The sequence below is a fragment of the Pinus tabuliformis genome, chromosome 6 (assembly GCF_031772625.1).
Source record: "Pinus tabuliformis cultivar Carrire ecotype Pingquan chromosome 6, CPIR1, whole genome shotgun sequence".
NCBI classification, from domain to species: domain Eukaryota; kingdom Viridiplantae; phylum Streptophyta; class Pinopsida; order Pinales; family Pinaceae; genus Pinus; species Pinus tabuliformis.
In genome coordinates, this window is record NC_142292.1 from 972,249,728 (window position 1) to 972,266,131 (window position 16,404).

Below are 16,404 nucleotides of genomic sequence, written 5' to 3' on the forward strand. Positions count from 1 at the left end.
CTTCTTAAGAAACATCGAAATAGAAGAATAGAGGATATCACACACACCAATTACTCAACATACCTGGAGTACAGTGTGTGAGTCTCTATATGCTTTTTCAAGATACGTATAATTTTTTCAACATGCATAAATATTATATCTAATTTGTAGTAATTTTTTTACGTATAGTGATTGGTGTTCATATGGTCCACAGTCAACAAGAATAATTAGGAGTGCATCATCAGATCCAAAGACAGGATACGAGAGTTTGTTATGCCTTTATTGATTTCGAAGACTCAAGTTATGTTCAAAATGCCACAACAATATGTATAAATTTATGTTTTAATATTATCTGTTTATTATTTATGTCTTTATGGGTATATATTTATGTTTTCAGTTTCTTATTTGTGTCTTTATGAGAATTTTGAGTGTTGTATCTAAGTCGTAAAGCTGTCATGTTAAGTGAAACACAAATTTAGTAAAAAAAAAAATTATAAACAATATCTTAACCATATATCTCATCATCAACTAATCTAAATTATAAATGAACTATAATATTTAATCCCTCTTTTTTTATTTTCCAAGAGTCGCCCATCCCAGCGAAAGTATAATATTACTTCCAGTTTCTGAAAAGGAATGCTTGCTCAGTAAATCAGTTTAATGCACAGGGTGTTTGAAAGAAAGTTGCAAATATGGTTGTAAGTGTTAATGTACATGGTTATAGTTGAGACCAAAGGTAAAGCGCCCCAACTTTCATCCCAACCCAACTAAATTATAATATAGGTGCAGTTGCTGAAAAGGAGTACTGTCCTAAAAAATGAGTCCTCAAAAATGAGTTTAATGACCATGGTATTGGAGAGAAGGTAGTAGATATGCCTATAAGGGTTAATGTAGTAGATATGCCTATAAGGGTATTGGAGGGAAGGTAGTAGATATGCTGTAAATATTTTGGCCTATATTTTATAAAAGTTGATAGTTATGGTAACCACAAAAAAATAGATATGAATATTGATTTTTATTTTAAAGTGTTTTTATGATGTTTTTAACAACACTATTGTTTACATATTCATTTATAAGGAAGTAAGAAAATGGAGGAAAATAGACATGAATGGGAGGTAACTATCAAAGGCACCAAGCAATTGTTCACTTGTCTTGTTGGTGGTTGTGCGGGGAACTTGAGTCGATCTAAGCTATCTGGCCTTAATCATCATCGGGCTACCAACCACAATCTCCCACCAATTCCTCCACGTCAAAGAGGTCGAGTAAGAGATGCAAATGCTACATGGGCGGTCAAATCTACAAGTGCAGTAAAAAGGCAAAATGCCAAAATACAATATGATTTAGATGCAAGGCTATGTCGTGCACGACAACAAGCATATAAAAGATTTGTCAATGAAGAAATTCTTTCAGCTGTAAGTATTTATTAGTATTTATTTGTATATGCTTTTTTATTAATATTGTCAATGAAGAAATTCTTTCAGCTGTAAGTATTTATTAGTATTTATCTGTATATGTTTTTTATTAATATTAATTTATTGTTGTGGACTAAATTCATTGAAACTTGTTTTCACAATCAGTTGTTACATTTGATCAGCTTAATGATACTTCAAAGCAAAGGATTTGTGAAAAAATTCAACGTTGGGATCAAAGTCTACCTCGTAGACGTATGGAGACAATGAAGCGCATAGACATTGCTTTAAAAGAGAAAGTAAGGACTGAGGTTCCTGATGATGTGGGGGAAGAAGGATTAGATGGGCACAACTATATATTAAACTTTGATGAAACTAATCAGAACAATGACAACACAGTTGAGTCCATTTTTTTGCATATATTAATTTTTTAGACATTTTAACATTAAATAATATTTATATTTATTATAATTGTATACTAATTTCTCATTGTTATTGATATGCATAGCCTAATCAACAAAATTCCCCAAGTTCAAGCCACCAACTATTATGGCGCTCACCTAGATTTCAAGGTTTTCAAGGGGTTATTGGGCCAGTAAGTTTTTAATCCATATAACCTATTCCACTAAAAACATTAATATATAAATTGTTATGTTTTACCATAATCATGGGATGAGAAATGGATGTTTTGTATTATATATCGTTATCCTTGATTTGTTTTGATTATGTGTGTATGTGTTATTTCTTATTTATGGTGCAGGTGTTCCCTTTGGAACCATCACAATCAATGAAAACCCCTTGTCGAAGTCTTAAGAAGAATGGAAATGAAATGGTTCAAATGCTAGAACCATCTTCACATCCAATGTCACAATGCAAGGTAAGATTATATTTATTTATACTCTTATAAATTTAGCATATTTTTACATTTAATTCTATTTGAGTCATACTTATATCTATGTATAATCTAATGTTCATAGTAATGAATATACATCTCCTAAAACACCTTTGCACATGTATGATGGTGGACATGATACTCAACAAAAATCACAATCTCCTCAACCATTGCGGCATTCACCTAGACTTCAAGATAAATTAAGAGAGGTAAGCTATATACTACATATCTTAGCTCATAATAACATTGACATATTTTTTTATGACTAGTTAATGCATTTTATTTTCATATTCGTTACATGTTCCCCATATTCTCATTATATCTATATAGATTTTGATATTTGTTGATAGCTAGTCAATGCATTGTCTTTTCATATTCGTTACATGGTCCGCATATTTTCATTATATCTATGTGGATTTTGATATTTATTGATAATGTTTTAATTTCCACAGAAAACAAAAAAGATAAATGTTGATGCTATGGTTAAAAGGACCAAAATCACGCCAAAGGACTTGAAAGCACGTGGGTTCAAGTCACGCAAACAATACATAGAGCATATATGCTCAACTAGCATTGCTCTCACTAAACCCACTAGGTTTGCTACTTTGAAGGCTAAACATTCCAGCAAGTTGTGATTGGAGGAAGTTACAAGCTCGAATCTTAGAAATAAATGTTAAATTTCTGCAAATATACTCGGGAGAACAACCTTGTTATTGAATTTACATAATATATGTATTTACTTGATATAGCAAGATCAGCCTTGCAATTGGTGAAAGAAATATCCTCGCTGTCAAATCTTTGAAATCAACGTTGAATATTTGGAAATATACTCTGGCGAACAAGCTTGTCATTGAATTTTCTTAATATGTGGATTTGTTTGACCAACCTTTGTCATTGAATTTGCTTATTAGATAGATTTATTTGATATTTCATTCACTCCATTTGACAGAGTTGTCAACATTGTTGTTAAATTCCCGAAAAAGATTTAGATTTCGGTAAACGAGTGATATGAACCCAGCACAATTTTAATATTTTTTATTTTGTAAACGATTTTAATAAAGTGATTTTAAAATATTATTGTGAGAGTTGATCATCATCTTTTTAATTCGGGTTCAAGTTTTTTTTCTCATTCAAGTTATTCTTTTGTAATTGTGGCCAGTATTGTGAAATGTATTATGTATATATACAAACAATTTTAATAGTTGAAAGGGTAATGATATTTTTTATTCATATTTATATAGGTATTATTTTATTTTTATTTTGAATTTTAAAATAAATTTTATAAGTAAATGGGTTATTTTGGAAATATTTTAAGAAAATGTATTTAAAAATAAATTTCTATTTAAAAAAAATTACATTATTTATATAAAAATATTTATCATATAAATCGATTATTATCAAAATATTTATGATTCAAGTAATGTTCTTAAATGGTATATTAGCTAGTTTACATTGAGTATCGCATGAAACATTTTTTATTTTTTATAAAAGAATGTAATGTATTATAATAAATAAGATACATATGGAAATTTGGTATCCCTAAGCTAGTTAAGTGGTTAGTGAATTACTTTAAATGGTTGAGTGTTTTGAATTTTATATGGTTTCTATCTCCAAAACAAATGCATTTCAAGCTAATGAAATGTTACATGGTGCTAATTATTATTCCAAAAATGTTTATCCAAATGAATTTTAATTTTTATTCATATCTTTTTCCTTTTTTTTCTTTTTCCTACTTTTTTAACACCCCATATAACAGGTTTTACAATGCACATTTAAATTTATTTTGAATGAGACTTCTTTTTCTTATTATTGGCTTGATTTATTTCTAAACTCTATCACAAGGAAACGTAGGCAAAGTCATCTACCCTATAAGTTGGAGAACCACATTGACCTCTATCAAGTAGGTGCTCTTCCAAATGTGTCATTTCATAAGACTATCATGATTCTCATCTCACATGATATTCATCTAGCATTTGAGATTGAGATGGATTCCTATAAACATGCCATATGGGTGGTACTAATTAAATGCTCAAGATCCATCACCAACATATGTATATATTGGTTTAAGTAGTGAACATTCACTACAATATTTACTCAAGAAATAAACTATTGTTCACAATGATAATAAGCACCTTGAAATTCCACAAACATAGAATAGCATTATGATGAATGTTACGTGAAGTCAATCACTTATTTGTTAGTATAAATTAAACATCATGATTAATTACCAAAAAGAAAGCACAAATAATGACACTGATCTCCTATCATGGTGACTAGCAATTGGATTGATGATGGTTTTGCAATTTAACACTTTGGTTTAAATGTTTTCAAATAAGCTTAAGTGCGTCTATACTTTATATGCATATACAAATTCTATGGAATTTTATGATAAAAACAAAACATGAATAACTATAAGACAACCTAGAAAAAAAATAACATTTTGTTAAAGTTGAATTTTGTTTGTGCTACTTCAAGATTTCACATATTACCACTATTGCATGAGGAACACCATTCTCAAAAATATCAAACATGGTCAATGGGGTCTAGCATGGGTGGTTAAAGTAGTGTGTGATTTTCCTTTGTATCTAAGTTTGATTACCTATGAAGTACATGCTTGTTTCTCATGGCTAATTTGCCTCCACAAGGAACCACTTCATATGGATGGAGATCAATGCACTTTTTGGTAAATTTGGAAAAATATATCATCCCTAGCCATGATCAATTAGATTTTTTTTCTCATTTACAAGTTACATGTTAAATTTACATTCTTGGAGAAGAAATTTCAAACAAATAAAATATTAGGAAACTTTGGGGTGGAGAAGAATACCATATTATAAATATATTTCTTATTTTCATAGATGACACAAATGGTAACCACGTTTTTCAAATATTGTTTTCTCTGAATAACATTTAATTCAATAATTTAAAAATTGCGAAAATTTCTTGGAGTTTTATTAATGAGAAAACCATGGGAATTAATTTTAATATATTTATTTGGATGTTTGTTGACCACTAATAGGGATAATGACTATCTTATCTTAGTTGTGGATCACTTCAATGAAATTATCATGATGATACCATATAAAAAAAATACTTTTAGTCCATTATGTATAAAAATATACTTTTAATGCATTACGTCAAATAATTATTCTTTGATAAGGTGTGGATGTATTTTTGTTTACCATTAATAACTGTAACATGATTATGAGAGTAGATGACACAACTAGACTTCACCAACATTGTTGTCATTAAATAACACCAATAAGAAGAAGTGTATCACATGTGAGAAATACCACTACACCAAATACTAATAATAAAAAATATAAGAAAGAAAAAAAAAAACGGTTTGAAGAACTTGCTCCACAAGTAGGAATGACTTAAAAGTCTTAAAAAAGTGGACAAATCCATGTTCAAAATGGTATTTAAATATGTAATTATATTTTATTTTTACTAATAGAAGGATGATACGAGTTAAGGGGAACACCCTATCGATTTAGATGAAAGAGGGATACTAAATCCATAACTTGTACTCCAAATTAATTTAATGGGTAGCGAGGATTTATTACACTAATTAAAATACTAAACATGGCAATGATCTATTTGAGGTCTTATGTAATAAAAATTTATTTATAAGAAATATCAAATGATTAAAAATAAATATTATTATTGAAAATATGAATCGATATACAAAATATCTAATCATAAACTTACTTTTATACATCACTCTCCTAATAGATCCTTGCCTCTAAATCTTGAGGGAAAAAGAGTAGCTCATGCTATATGGGTTCCTTTTCCTACTTTTTTCAAATTTTGTTTGTGTATGACCAATTGCACTTAACTTTAATGGATAAGAGGTTTTAAAATGACCATCTGTAACGAGGACAAATAACTCAGTATCATATTATATTGAAGATGCTTAATATGGTGATAAGAGTAAATATTGCTCAATGCACATACTAGGAATCATATGATTAGTAATTCCATCCCACATAAATGCAAAATATAGTTGTAACAAAGAAGATAAATTTTCTTATAGAGAATGTTCAAGTTGAAAAATCTCAATCAATCCGATTCATGGCTTTCCTCAATGATTTCTACTTGCATTTCCGCTCACAAATAGTCATGAAAAGTGTGGATTTAGATTGTGATATGAAATATATATATAATATACACAATTATAATCCCCTTATTCTTGTTGCCAAAGATTTTTATTAACTATATCTATAAGGTCATCAGAATTATTGTTTCATAGTTAGCATCAACACAACAAATGGAGTGTTATCACAAAAAAATTGATCATCTAGCCTAATTTACTAGATGGATCGAAGTACACCATGTAAAGCCAATTTTACCATAGTAAAATTGCTTTCACTGTGAGAAATTACTTAATAAACCTCCTTTGTTAAATAATTTATAGCTAAACTGATGAAGAATAATTAAATAAATTACTACTTATTTGATTTTATTCTAGGAATAGTTAATTAAACCACTTTTCAATTATTATTCGTTGTCATACTTGACCCAATCATGAAAAATTAATAGATAAATCATAAATTATCTTATTTTTCTCTAAGAATAATTAATTAATCACTAATTAATTATTATTCTTTGTCAAATTTAACTAAAACCCTTAGGAATAATTAAATAAATCCTTATTTGTTTATTATTCCTCAACTAATTCCTCGAGATGATAAATAAATTATTTATTTATTTATTATTTCTAAATAAAAGTTTAAACACTTTTTCCCTCCTAACCAAATATAATAAAGTATTTCAAGTGGTTATTCTAAGAATGGGGTTAATAATATTTTATTATTGCTCATTATTCGAGAATAACTCAATATTTTATTATAAATAGAAGGGTTTTCCATTCATTATTCACTTCTGATTATTTTCATTGTTGCACTCATTGTTGTAACTCTGACTATTTTCATTGTTGCACACTATATTTTTGTCGGGTTTACACATTATAGAGGAGAGAGACTCTACACAAGTTGAAGATGTTTGAGGATAGCCACGAACCCATCCCATAGAGGGGGATTGGCAACATTTATTTGTTCCCTTCACAGGTGTTATAACAAAATTATTCTTTGTATATCTGGTTTCCATTGGATGATTGGAGTTATTACTATTTATTTTTGTTGTTTAACTATGACTGTGGCATAGATCCGAATTTTGGTAGGATTTGCTTCTATCAGTTGCTGTAGATCTATAATGTTTAGCAACCATTTATGTTGTTGAGATTGTTTGTCATCCACAATCTTAAGTGGGTTCTTTTTGTACATGTTTGAGAAGAAAACACTACAACAAAATTGGTGACTCCACTGGAATTATACTTCAGATCCAGAAACCTTGGTGACCTTCAGTTTTCAGCTTAGAGTTTCATCTTTTTTAAGTCTCTTAATGTTTCCTAGCTTTTTAATCTTATATATGTTAAAAATTTTAGCTTCACAAGATTTCTGCTCTTTTCCGCAGGTCACAGGAACTAGCTGCGACAGAGATGACAATTTTTTCCGAGATTCTCCGAATGAGAATCAAGGAGCAGAAATTGCACTTTTTAGCCCAAAAAGTGGGAACTAAAGTCTAGAGCGCACCTTTTAGCCCAAAAAGTGCGATCTCACTTGAAAACAGGTTAGTACTTGTGATTTTTGGGTTTCTGGTTTTTTCCGAGAGTTGTCTACTGAGTTATTTAACCTCTGTATCATCCTACCTAGGCCTTGATCTACTCTAATTTACTCATCGAAGTGGAATTTAGCCCCATAGGGATTCTAGTATGGTTCTAACTTTACAGGAGGAGTGTAACTAAGTGAGTAGTTTGAGTTTCTGCAGCACTTTAAACCATATTTTTTAGATATGTACCCTTCTATTTTAGATATATAAAGATAGGTTGTCACCATACATAGTTTCATATTACAACTTGTTTGGTCAACAGCCTTAGGGTCCCATCAGTTTCCCTAGGTGTTTGACCCATCTCCCTATCTTTTCACTGCGATCTTTCTCTCTCATTTTCTACTGTTGCTGCACCACTTTCGAGCAACTTAGTGTCAATTGATCCCAATCACACCGACATTAAGATATATTGACCTTTTGGTGTATTTTTCGTTGATTTAGACACCAACTAGCATAGTGTTTGCAAACCCATTTCGGGTGGGGTTTAGTTAATTGTTTTTCTATTCATTTTTTGTTGTTAATTTCAGTTTATTTTCAGCAAATTCTTTTCTTTTTTACAAACACGATATGGGCTTAATCAATAAATACACTTGCACACACAAGAACACCTTAAGCGAAGGGCACTTGGTTTACACCGCCAAGCAAATACTTAACATAATAAATTTATCTCCCCTCATCGAGACAAAGGCATATTGTTGATCTCCCTTCACCGTTTCTGTGTCATGTGTGTCTTACTACAGTTGTGCCACCTAGGCGTTCGTTGCTTTGTATCTGATAAGCAGACACAATGGGTCAAATGGTTGCCTATGGTTGAATGGTGGCATAACACTTCCTTCCATACAACAAAAATGGAGCATATTTTTTGGAGGATTCTGAAGGCCATCTCCTTCCTAATCCTCCCAATGAACTGTACTTTAAGAAATGTCGCTCATAGAACATCCCTTTGATTTGTGTGTCTTTATTTCTACCATCACATTAGGTAGATTGCATCATCTCATAAGTTGTTTTTTTCACCTTTCAGATGGACCATCATCCACACCATATATCGGTCATGTTGATGGTGTGAGTCACTTCTCTAGGAATCTAGACTTGGCAACCTTGGCCATTTTTACCCCCTTGCATATGTTAGTCCTTTCGAATGTCGTGTGCATTGGATCTGCCACCAATAACCAGGCCAAATATGATGCAATGATAGGTTTTTTAGTTGATTCCCCCACTCATCACATACTTCATCTTCATGTTCGTTTATAATCCTTTCTACTTATCATGAAAATGAATGGTGTGTATCATGTGCATAACCACATTCTATTTAGAAAATATCTACGAGTTAAGATCTTAGTACATGAATTTGAAACAATTACTTTCATTCATGTTCCGAGAGCCCAAAATAACTATGTAGATACCATTGCAAATAACATTCCATATTGGCATTTATCACATGTATACCACAGAAGACAACCATAAAACACAATACATGGCAAATCATCATTGTCATATAAAGATGCATAATCACATTATGTATCACATAAAATATATAAGTGTTTGGAGTCTACCACCATTATGTATCTGTTGCCATGAATCTTCCCAAAATCTTTCAGTGTTGCCATTCTTCACTTCCCAAAAGCTGTGCTGCTGAATGAGATTCCTGTGCTGCTTGGCCGAGTTCCATATAAGGGAACCCATGCTAACCTCTGATATTCTTATTAGTTCCTCCGCTGGGTAATTCCTTGCATACTTAGCCATCCACAGAGAGGCCCAAGGGATGAGAGGCTCCGTAAGCCATTTCCACCAGATTCTAGCTCCCATGATCTCATTGCTTTGAGAGGGATCCCTTAAACCAATACCACCCCCTTTATTTGGTAGACAAGTAGTGTCCCATTTGACCAGAGCCCACTTTCTCTTGTGACCATTACTGCCCCAGAGAAAAGATCTTTGGAAAAGCTTGATTTCTTTGAGAACCCATTTAGGTGCTGCAAGGATGGAGAAGAGGTATAGCGACATAGCCTGAAGTACTGCTTTTATGAGGACAAGTTGACTCACCATAATTATAGATTTGAGGTGAGTCCAAGAGGATAGCTGAGCCTCCAAACTCTCTAAGAGGATTTTCCAAGAGGAGTGCTTGAGGGCTGAGGCAATCAGAGGAGCACCTAAATATTTGGATGGGAGGGTAGCAATGGAGAATCCTAGAATACGGGCTATAGCTGCCTAAGTTAAAGAAGGAGTATGGAAAAAGAAGATCTGAGATTTGGATTTACTGATAGAGGCACCTGAGGCTTCCGAAAATTCCGACAGAAGAGATTTGAGCAGTCGGGCTTCCTGGACCGAGGGATGCCCAAAAAGCATGTTGTCATCAACGAATTGCTGGTGTGTGAGGGCTGGAGAGTTATGAAAGGATAGGCCTTTCAGACAGAGGGATTGTTGAGCTGATTTAATACTTCTTCCGTATATGCCCAGTTTCCGTATATGCGCACATCTTCCATATATGCACAGTTTCCATATATGCGCAATTTATGTATATGGAATTTACGCATATACGATGCAGAATGTCTTTCCTATATGCCCAGTTTCCGTATATGCGCACATCTTCCGTATATGCACAGTTTCCGTATATGCACAATTTCTGTATATGGAATTTGTACACATCTTCGTTTATGCTTCTGCATCATATATGCGCAAATTCCATATACATAAATTGCGCATATACGAAAACTGTGCATATACAGAAGATGTGCGCATATACGGAAACTGGGCATATACGGAAGATGTGCGCATATACAGAAACTGGGCATATACGGAAGACATGCGCATGTCTTCCGTATATCCCTAACTTTCCTGTATGTGCATGCCTCTCGATTATGCACGTCGTTCATGTATCTGCATTGTATACGCGCAAATTCAATATACAGAAATTGCGCATATACGGAAACTGTGCATATACGGAAGATATGCGCGTGTCTTCCGTATATGCACAATTTCTGTATATGCCCAATTTCTGTATATGGAATTTGCGCATCTGCGATGCAGATACACGAACGACGTGCATATACGGAAGGTATGCACATACAGGAAAGTTAGGGATATACGGAAGACATGGGCATGTCTTCTGTATATGCCCAGTTTCCGTATATGCGCACATCTTCCGTATATGCACAGTTTCCGTATATGTGCAATTTCTGTATATGGAATTTGTACACATCTTCGTTTATGTTATAGAAACTGCTCATATACGGAAACTGTGCATATACGGAAGATGTGCGCGTGTCTTCCGTATATGCACCGTTTCCGTATATGCGCAATTTCTGTATATGGAATTTGTACACATCTTCGTTTATGCTTCTGCATCGTATATGCGCAAATTCCATATACATAAATTGCGCATATACAGAAACTGTGCGCATATATGGAAACTGGGCATATACGGAAGATGTGCGCATATACGGAAACTGGGCATATACGGAAGACATGCCCATGTCTTCCGTATATCCCAAACATTCCTGTATGTGCATACCTTTCGTATATGCACGTCGTTCACGTATCTGCATCGCTGATGTGCAAATTCAATATACAGAAATTGCGCATATATGGAAACTATGCATATACGGAAGGCACGCGCATATCTTCCGTATATGTCCAGTTTCCGTATATGCGCACATCTTCCGTATATGCACAGTTTCCGTATATGCGCATTTTTTGTAACATAAACGAAGATGTGTACAAATTCCATATACAGAAATTGCGCATATACGGAAACTGGGCATATACGGAAGATGTGCGCATATACAGAAACTGGGCATATACGGAAGACATGCACATGTCTTCCATATATCCCTTTACATTCCTGTATGTACATGCCTCTCGATTATGCACGTCGTTCGTGTATCTTTCCTGTATGTGCATACGTTCCATATATGCACATCGTTCATATATCTGCATCGCAGATGCACAAATTCCATATACAAAAATTGCGCATATACGGAAACTGTGCATATACGGAAGACACGCGCATATCTTCCGTATATGCCCAGTTTTCGTATATGTGCACATCTTCTGTATATGCACAGTTTCCCTATATACGCAGTTTCTATAACATAAACGAAGATGTGTACAAATTCCATATACAGAAATTGCGCATATACGAAAACTGTGCATATACGGAAGATGTGCGCATATACGGAAACTGGGCATATACGGAAGACATGCGCATGTCTTCCGTATATCCCTAACTTTCCTGTATGTGCATACCTTCTATATATGCACGTCGTTCATGTATCTGCATCGCAGATGCACAAATTCCATATACAGAAATTGGGCATATACGGAAATTGTGCATATACGGAAGACACGCGCATATCTTCCGTATATGCACAGTTTCCGTATAAGCGCAATTTTTGTATATTGAATTTGCGCGTATACGATGCAGATACACGAACGACGTGCATATACGGAAGGTATGCACATACAGGAAAGTTAGGGATATACGGAAGACATGGGCATGTCTTCTGTATATGCCCAGTTTTCGTATATGCACACATCTTCCGTATATGCCCAGTTTCCGTATATGCGCACATCTTCTGTATATGCACAGTTTCCGTATATGCGCAATTTATGTATATGGAATTTGCGCATATACGATGCAGAAGCATAAACAAAGATGTGTACAAATTCCATATACAGAAATTTGGCATATACGGAAACTGTGCATATACGGAAGATGTGCGCATATACGGAAACTGGGCATATACGAAAGACATTCTGCATCGTATATGCGTAAATTCCATATACATAAATTGTGCATATACGGAAACTGTGCATATATGGAAGATGTGCGCATATACGGAAACGGTGCACATCTTCTGTATATGCCCAGTTTCCGTATATGTGCAATTTCTGTATATGGAATTTGTACACATCTTCGTTTATGATTCTACATCGTATATGCGCAAATTCCTTATACATAAATTGCGCATATACGGAAACTGTGCATATATGGAAGATGTGTGCATATATGGAAACTGGGCATATACGGAAGACATTCGCATGTCTTCCATATATGCCAAGTTTCCGTATATGCGCAATTTCTGTATATTGAATTTGCGCGTATACAATGCAGATACATGAACTTTCCTATATGTGCATATCTTCCGTATGCGCACGTCGTTCACGTATCTTCGTTTATGTTACAGAAACTGTGTGCATATACGGAAACTGGGCATATACGGAAGACATGCGCATATAGGGAAACTGGGCATATACGGAAAATATGCGCATGTCTTCCATATATCCTTAACTTTCCTGTATGTGCATATCTCTCATATATGCACGTCGTTCATGTATCTGCATCGCAGATGTGCAAATTCCATATATAGAAATTGCGCATATACGGAAACTATGCATATACGGAAGACACGCGCATATCTTCCGTATATGCCCAGTTTCCGTATATGCGCACATCTTTTGTATATGCATAGTTTCCCTATATACGCAGTTTCTATAACATAAATGAAGATGTGTACAAATTCCATATACAAAAATTGCGCATATACGGAAACTGTGCATATACGGAAGATGTGCGCATATACAGAAACTGGGCATATACGGAAGACATGCGCATGTCTTCCGTATATCCTTAACTTTCCTGTATGTGCATACCTTCCGTATATGCACGTCGTTCGTGTATCTGCATCGCAGATGCGCAAATTCCATATACAGAAATTGGGCATATACGAAAATTGTGCATATACGGAAGACAGGCGCATATCTTTCGTATATGCACAGTTTCCGTATAAGCGCAATTTCTGTATATTGAATTTGTGCGTATACGATGTAGATACACGAACGACGTGCATATACGGAAGGTATGCACATACAGGAAAGTTAGGGATATACGGAAGACATGGGCATGTCTTCCGTATATGCCCAGTTTCCGTATATGCGCACATCTTCCGTATATGCCCAGTGTCCGTATATGCGCAGTTTCTGTAACATAAACGAAGATACGTGAACGACGTGCATATACGGAAGATATGCACATACAGGAAAGTTCATGTATCTGCATCGTATACTCGCAAATTCAATATACACAAATTGCGCATATACGGAAACTGGGCATATACGGAAGACATGCGCATTTCTTCCGTACATGCCCAGTTTTTGTATATGCGCACATCTTCCACATATGCACAGTTTCCGTATATGCCCAGTTTCCATATATGCGCAATTTCTGTATATGGAATTTGCACATTTGCGATGCTGATACACGAACGACATGCATAATCGAGAGGTATGCACATACAGGAAAGTTAGGGATATACGGAAGACATGCGCATGTCTTCCGTATATGCCCAGTTTCCGTATATGCGCACATCTTCCGTATATGCACAGTTTCCGTATATGCGCAATTTCTGTATATGGAATTTGTACACATCTTCGTTTATGTTACAGAAACTGCGCATATACAGAAACTGTGCATATATGAAAGATGTGCGCATATACGGAAATTGTGCATATACAGAAGATATGCGCGTGTCTTCTGTATATGCGTAATTTCTGTATATGCGCAAATTCCATATACATAAATTGCGCATATATGGAAACTGGGCATATACGGAAACTGTGCATATACGGAAGATATGCACGTGTCTTCCGTATATGCACTGTTTCCGTATATGTGCAATTTCTGTATATGGAATTTGTACACATCTTCGTTTATGCTTCTACATCGTATATGCGCAAATTTCATATACATAAATTGTGCATATACGAAAACTGGGCATATACGATGTATATGCGTAATATACAGAAGACATGTGCATATCTTCCATATATGCCCAATTTCTGTATATGCGCACATCTTCCGTATATGCACAGTTTCCGTATATGTGCAATTTCTGTATATGGAATTTGCACATCTACGATGCAGATACATGAACGACGTGCATATACGGAAGATATGCACATACATGAAAGTTAGGAATATACGAAAGATATGCGCAATTTCCGTATATGTGCATATCTTCCGTATATGCATGTCGTTTTTGTAATTTGAAATTATTTTAAAAATTTGCATTTGTAAAACCAATATCACTACTTTGAAAATCCAAATTTACACTTCAAAGCAGCTACTTTGAAATTCACTATTTTTTAATTTAAATTAACAACTTTGATATCAAAATTTATATTTTTGAAACAAAACATGACACTTAACGCTTTAGAAATCAAAATTCTCGGTTTGGAGATTTGAAATTAATGGAATTCACATTTTTTGACTCCAAATACATACTTCTATCCATCGATATTTCCACTCTTAAAAATCAACATTTCACTTTAGAATATTAACCATTTCAAAATTTAAATTTACAACTTTTAACTATATACTTCCTTACTATATCAATTGTAATTTTATTTTGGTAATCTTAATATTCCCTCTTCTCCAATCACACCTTTAACCCCATGAAACAAAAAAAAATCAATAAAGGTTAAAGAGGTTAAATAACAAGTACATGTTTATTAAATGGGTTGATTCTCACATGTAAAATCTATGGAATATGAACATAAACTATAAACTATAATTCATATGTAAAGAAATAAATGAATATTCTAGGGTCGAGGATGTGAAAATATATTTAAGCTGTCATATTTTTTTCGATATATATTTTGTTTATACTTAAGAGTCGTTATTGTATGGTAGCTTATGATAAAAATATCTACGGTTACATATTTATTAAGAAACTTGGTAATAATATTTTTAAATTGATATTGGATTGTAATGTGTGGTTATTGTTTTTTATCTAGTATCAAGTTAGAAGGCATATGTATTTTTAGACAGATTAATCTTGAGGTGCGAGGTATAAGTCTTAAGATTACATTTTAAACATCAAATAAGATATAAATATCAAAGTAACTTAACTTATAAACTTGGTAATTTGTAAATAATAAAAGAAAATTATGTTACAACTATTCATCAAAAGTAATGTAACATTGATAGAATATAACATCGCATCCACATAAGGATTTAAAATTCAATGAAGATGTTGTCATCAACACAAGTATAAATTTATGTATTTTTATTCAAAATAGGTCCAACTATACATGTTTCTTTTTTACAAAATAGAACTTCATTTCCAACATAAATAATGGAATCTCATGCCCATAAATGACATAATGGAAAAACAACATCATGATCGATCTAAAGTATGGGTCTATAAGTCACCCTCGTCCCTCTTGGCACTCCCAGGTGGATTTCCAAATTGATATCTCTGCAAAAAATTACAATAATCAATTAGTTGTAAAAATTGAAAGACATATAATCAATTTCATTAATTCATGATGATATTTTGATCAAATACTCATTCTCACCGTGAGGATTTGAGGCAATGGAGAAGACAGCCCTTCCTGGGTAGATGGCGGAGCACTTGGTGACGGATATAGGCATGGTTCAGGGGTGCTGGATAAAGG